The sequence below is a fragment of the Filicampus tigris genome, chromosome 2 (assembly GCF_054856515.1).
Source record: "Filicampus tigris isolate MCC_2025a chromosome 2, RoL_Ftig_1.0, whole genome shotgun sequence".
Taxonomy (NCBI): domain Eukaryota; kingdom Metazoa; phylum Chordata; class Actinopteri; order Syngnathiformes; family Syngnathidae; genus Filicampus; species Filicampus tigris.
Window position 1 is genome coordinate 13,950,741 of NC_141218.1, and position 6,514 is coordinate 13,957,254.

Here is a 6,514-nt window from a genome sequence, read left to right on the forward strand (position 1 = left end):
TGATAGAGTCATTTCATTGAAGAGGGGTAGCACATCAGGAGATGTTTTTAAACTTTCTAGATTTTTTTTCCAAAGATCTCTTAAAACCATAACTTAACACCCCATAATTAAAACGTTGCCTATTTGATAAACTGATCACCATCCACCTCTATTTTATTTCTACATCAAGAAAAGAAAGATTTGTATTACTGTTCATAATACAAAGCTGTTTTTGTTATTAGCAATTACCGGTAGTCATACCTGCTTTGCCTTATGTACATTGTGGAGATCACTGGCACAGTTAATGTCTTTTACCCAAAACAATTGTTTTACCTCTGAAAGGTATTCCCAGTTCCCTTGCCGTAATAGTACGCCTTTGAACACTAATTATGGCCAGCAAGCTGGCTAGCAAGCTGGCTAGTTAGCTATGATTCACACCAGCTAGCTAGCTATCTGTACTGTACTGTAATAATAAGCCTTTTATTCTGAAAATAATATATATATTCATACAGCAATGTCTAGCTAGCTATTTGTACTATACTGTAAATAATAAGCGTTTTATTCTGGAAAAAAAAGGACCTCATTCATACAGCGATGTCTATTTGCTGTACATGGTACGTCACGATCATATTAGAGCTTTTAATTGTCCCAATGGTAAGTTAGGGAGGACTTTTTAGCAGCGATCGTGGTTAGGGAGGACTTTTTAGCAGCGATCATGGTGAGGTCTCTAGTGTTTCTGTAGAAAATATTGGTTTAGGTTTGATTAGTTGGTGCACTATCACTGCATGGTGTCTGGCCCAAACATTGTACCTCCAAAATAGTCACTTTTCAGGAGACCCCAAAAACAGCATGCTTCTTCAACCATTAACATTGCTTTGGATTGGTCTATAATTTGTGAAAATAACACCTACAAATGTGGACTGACCAATAGTATACTGTAGATCTTTGAAAAAATATTCAATTTAACAAGTTGTGACTTATGAGGTCATACGGCAGCGATATGTGGGCATCCACTTCCTAAAATTATACGACATCATTTTCTGCGAATTATTATGCAGACAACTAAACTATCTATCTAACTATACCATGAGGTTCAGGGACTCCATTTTGATAACCGCTAAGTTAGAGCATATTTAGACTGAAAAGTGGGAAGCATAAGGGTTAAAGCCAGGAGAAATGAGATGGCCATTTGTCTTTATCAGAAGCTGCACCGCAGGACATGTTTACTCTCTGGAACATCCAGAGGCAAGCCTGCAGCATCTGCTTTCTTCACTGTAATCAGTTTCTGGGGTAAACTGTTGAATTTTTTAATACATTTTAGACACTTTCCAGGTGGCACCTGAATCTAGAGGTTTGGTCTAAATCCGACCTGTTTGAGTTGAGTTAATTGTTAAGAGTTTGGTGGTCTTTTTGCAAGAAATTTTCACTCCAATTTCCTCCCGCATGCCATTTATTTTAATTAATTTAGATTCATCAATCTGTCACTAGACATTAGTGATTAAAATTTAGGCACGATTATGCAAGTTTGTACTGTTGCATACAGAGTCATTACTAAAATGACCACAAAATGGCCGCTTCAAACCCAAATGGATGACCTCCTCTGCAATTTCAGACATGGGTTTTTGAGACTTTTTTTGTATGTTTACTCCTGATTGACATGTCTTCCAAATTTCACATTGCTATATGAAACTGGGTTGGGGGACTACATTTTTTACATACAATGCTGATGACTAATCTTGCTGGTGTTGTCACTTCTGTATTTATAGTACCTATTTATTCATACATAGTTTGCCATTCACATCCACATATACAGTAAAGATATTTTTTCCAAGTGTAGTCAATATGTATTGATGTATATTTTTTACAACATATAATGATGCTGTCTATATGTGTACAAATATGAACATTTTCTCTTCGACATTGCTTCTGACTACTGTATTATTTTTCTGTGCCATACAATGCCACTGACTATTCTTGTTTTGGCGCCTTCTGTGTGTATAGTATTAGTATTTATTTATTCCAATAACAATTCTACCTTACTGTCAACCTGTGCTGGGATTACCGAGGTGATGGGGGGGCTTGGTGTTCATTACTGCAAGTGCCGTCGTCCAATTAATTAAACAGGCCACGGCATGGATGGCAACATGGAGTTAACAGAGACCGGAGTGATGTATTTAAATGCTCTCTCTCTGAAGGCATGATTCATACCATCTTGATTTAATGCAGGTGCTCTGATGTCACATCGGCCTTTTCATTGCTTCATAGCAGCCTGCTGAGTGCACCGGGAGGGGGTGTGTTCCAGCCAAGGACTTTACCCACAAAAAAGGAAACAGTGCCACCTAGAGGGATGGGGTTTTTCCCTTTGCAACCATTTTGTTGCGCAAACAAGTCATCACTTAAATGGGTGCAGAGGTGGCAAATGCAGGCCCAGGAAGTAAAATCCCAGCAAAAGTTTGGCTTTAGCCATAGGCGCTTCTATTCAACCGGCAGGTAAACGAGCTCTTGAATAGAGGCACCTGTGTGTGTCAAGTTAAACTGTTTCGGGGTTGTTACTTTTCTCATCACATTTCAGTTCGGTTTCTTGGAAACTTCGGTTCGGTATATTTTTGGTAAAAAAAAAAAAAAAAAAGATTTTTTTTAAATGTTTACTTTGAAAAGATGACAAGTAAACGGTACCACTTTTAGAAAGAAAGAAATAAAAGCGAACCATTCAGGTGATAGTGAGTGGTGCCCAATACGTCTGTTTGTTTTACTCATTTGCTAGCTTGTGCATTTAATATTAGCGTTACGCGACGGACGGACAACTTGGCTTCCGGCGTTGTGTAATGTAACGTAAGCATACCGTTCAGCCTGTTGTTGCCTCTATTCCATTTTTATTTTAAATTGTTCATCATTTAAATTTTAAATGACACGTCTGTTCTTGGTATTGGATTTTATCAAATAAATTTCCCCTAAAATTGCAACTTTTACTCCAGTGCAACTTATATATGTTTTTTCCTCCTTTATTATGCATTGTATGGCTGGTGTGACTTGTACTCTGGAGCGATTTATAGTCCGGAAAATATGGTAAATCCCGACCAAACTGAACAGGTGACAAAAAATCCATACTTTTTTTTTTTTTACTTTATTGTAAACTGTATATGATACAAAATGTGTCAATAAGGAACAATTTTAGTAAATACAGGAAATAGAACAATCAGTCAAATAACACTATATATACAGAGAAATAACCAACAAAGAAAGAAAAAAATTAATAATAATAATAATAATAATAATAATAATAATAATAATAATAATAAATAAAAAATAATAATTAAAAAAAAGAAAAAGATAGAAAAAAGTTACGCTTCGACATGCTAGGGGCAAAAAAGTTTACAGAAACATATTTAACTTGATGCAAATCTCCACTGTTTTCAGAGCCTTTGGATTGTTACAATATTCAATAGAACGGATGTACTGTCTAAATTCGTTATAGAAGGCAATAAAGCATGGCTTTCTTCCACAGAATTTACAACAAGGTATATGATATTTTGACATGAGTACCAAAAGATTAATCAGAATGTATTACTTTTTTCCATAGTATCTTCAAAAAACCCAAACAATATATTTTTCCAGGCAATGATGACGTCCCTTTCAATATTACTATGAATAAAATCGCACAGTTCCTGCCAAAATAAACCAACAGAAGGACAGTACCAAAATAAATGAACAACAGTTTCAGGGCAAACATCACAGAAGCTACAATTCTCATCAATGTCTTTCTTAAATCTCTTGTTTAGATATTTCTCTAACTTTGTTCGTAATAAGATATTTATTTGATAGAAGCCAGACTTTTTTCCAACAAATCCATACTGTGCTCCCCTTACAGAAGCCTGTTCATTGTTTTTTCCCCTCCACCTTTATTTATGTTTTTTTTTTTTTTCAACTGCAAGAACGAGGCTCTGTAAAAGAAGACCCGGCGGACTCCTGTTCTGCATCCCCCTGTTGGTCATTGTTTTTCTATGTCTCTTGCACGGTTGGTGTCTGTTCCATTTCATTTCACCTTATAGTACAAAACTACAGTAAATGCCCACAGAACGGTGCAGGTTAGAACAACACCACTGTAATTGGCCAGAAAGTTGCTCAGGTTAAAATGAGGATAACATTAAAAAAAAAGTTGAGTAGGTTTAAATTAGACTACCATAAATTCCCCAAAACGTGTGCAGTTTAAAATTCGACAAGACACTCAGCTTCACAATTGCTCTTGAACCACAGACCGCTCTCGAATATTGATGTTATGTTACATGTCTAAATAAATTGATCTCAAACCCGAATGTTTTCAGGTTCCAGCAACAAAGGAACTGACCTTACTCTTCCAACACTTTTGTAAGGAGTGTACAACGCATGAGGAACGCTGCACTGAAGCCGTCCCTTCCATTGCTACACTATATACTGGCCGGAATATTTCTTATTTGGAGAAAGTTCCAGGCGCAGCACTATTAGCGTCCATCATGGGCTGGCAACGCACATTGAAATGTGACCCTGGCACTGCACTGCGAGTACTTTTGAAATCCCAGTTGCGTAGCAACGCTTTTGCTCGGCTGTTTAGCGGAAATAATGAAATAAAACATAAATACCGTTCAGCTTGGAGGGCATGCATTTCCACTTTTCAATTGAAAGTCCTTTCGCAGGAATAGAAGTTGGTAAAATACTAAGAAAATATTAGTGGCCTTTGTCTTCACAGTCTTTTCTGAAATATGAATCTGAACATCTCATTGGTCAGCTCAATGCTACTTAGATTTTCATACTGGATTTTTAACATAATACGTGTTTTTCTCCGGTGTATTTTCCTGCAGACGAATCCAACGGATGAAAATAAAAAAAGTATGAAGATAAAAAGAATCCATAAACATATAACTAAATAAATACAAATGAATAAATGGAGTATCAATAAAATCAACACAAATACAATAAACAAACATAAATAAAACAAAACACACATATTGAAAAACAATGAATAAAATACATTGAATGAAAATTAAATTCATACAAATACTGTATAATAATAGCAAAAAATAGTCATGTACACACTCTCCCAGGAATGTATATGGACTCCTAAGTAGTGTATGCACTCCAATTGTCATGTATGTACTCCCACAGTCACGTGTGCACTCAGACAATTGTGTATGTATTCCCACAGTCATGTAGGCACTCCAGCAGTCATGTACATTATGTACCCACAATCATGTACAGTATGATTTATCGTGTATAATTCATTCTCCAAAAGTTGTGTATGGATTTCTACCGTTGCGTATGTACACTTGCAGTCACGTACTACTACCATTACCACACTACCACGTTCATGTATCTTATCCCACAGCTGTGAATATACACCCACAAATGTGTTTATACTCCCAAAGGAGTATTATATACTCCTTCTGGCATTGAGTAATATTCTTGTATCTAATCCCACAGTTGTGTATACAAGTATGTGTGTATAACAATCCCTCAGGTGTATGAATATCCTCAGCTATGGACTCAGTCGTATATGTACTTATCCAGTCATTTGTGTATGCAATCATACAGTCATGTATGCACTCTGACAGCCGTAAATGTACTCCCACTGTCACGTATGTATCCCCACAGTGATGTGTATGCCCCGTCAGTTATGTATATACTCTCAAAGTCGTGTATGTATTCCTAAAGTTGTGTATGTACTCCCACAGTCATGTATGTAATCCTGCATTTATATACATATTATCATAGGAGTGCACAGTATGTATTCCTACACTTGTGTATGCACGCCATCACAGCTGGTGTTCTCCTACCGTGTGTATGTACAGTCATGTATGTACTGCCACAGTCATGTGTGGACTCCCTGAGTCATGTATACCCCCACAGTCATGTATGCACCCCAAAGCCAAGTATGTACTGCCACAGTCGTGTATTTTCCCATTGTCATGTATCTAACCTACTGTTATGAATATACACAAACAGGTGTGTATGCACTGCCACAGCCATGGAGTCATAGTTGTGTATGTACTCCCACAGTTGTGTAAGCACTCAAGGTGACAGTTATAAGGTTTAATAAGTGATTTCAAACAACTTGGCAGTAATTACGTCTTAATACGTAGGGTGAAAGCTCCTCTCTCCTCAAATCGTGTGAGTGAAGACTTAAATACTCATGATTGCTGAGTGCTGCCTTTTTTCCTTTTCTTTCTTTTTTTTTTTTTTTTTACAAAAGGAGGGCATGGCTGTACACTTGGCTGTAGAACACGGTGCTCTGGCTATTTATATCTTGGCCTGCAGATGCTTTTCTGGATGGCAGAAATCCAGCGTAAACAAGTTATCACCAACGCTCGACCGAGTCATGCGAGGAAGACGGTTGAAAGGAATGTAAATGATCATTCATTTGAATTTTTATGAGCAGATGGGATCAGTTTAGTGGACAGGCGGCGACGTGTAAGGAGATAGGACCTCCAAAAATATTCCTCCCTGGCACATGAATCCATTTGGGATGATGGTATGCAGATGCAATCATTCACAACCTTTCAAT